Raw genomic sequence first — 537 nt, 5'->3', positions numbered from 1 at the left:
TCGGGAGTCCGGCTAGAAATGAAGTAAACTAACGTTCCGGCTCAGACAGAAATTATTATAAGGTTACTTTTACAACTCGGAGATTAAAAAGAAAATAATTAAATGTAATCGAGATGAAATGAAGAAACACGGACAATTGTGCTTTCATTTATTTTGACATATTTGTTCAGATATAAAGTGCTATGCCTGTAATGTCAATGGCAGCGCGGCCAGCTACCGTAATAGTTGTTGTTGTAGTCTGTGCGCAACATTTTTTTCTCATTCATAAAATGCATAAAATTTGCGAGGACTGTCCACAGAAATCGGTAACGTCTGTTGCGCTACTCTAAATACGAGAGTCAGCTTCAGAAACGTACAATGCAATAAAATGGAATAACTCCATTCCATATACGAGTAACATAAAACAAAACAAAGGATGAGCTCCAGAAAGGGAGAACTTACATGCAGTATGTCCAGACAGAACAGTGAACAGTCTATAAGTGCAATGTCTGTGTTGATAAGGGATTATTATGAATAACAAATGATACTGACGACCTT

The sequence above is a fragment of the Mugil cephalus genome, chromosome 12, assembly GCF_022458985.1.
Source record: "Mugil cephalus isolate CIBA_MC_2020 chromosome 12, CIBA_Mcephalus_1.1, whole genome shotgun sequence".
In the NCBI taxonomy this organism is placed as follows: domain Eukaryota; kingdom Metazoa; phylum Chordata; class Actinopteri; order Mugiliformes; family Mugilidae; genus Mugil; species Mugil cephalus.
This window is presented reverse-complemented; position numbering follows the sequence as displayed.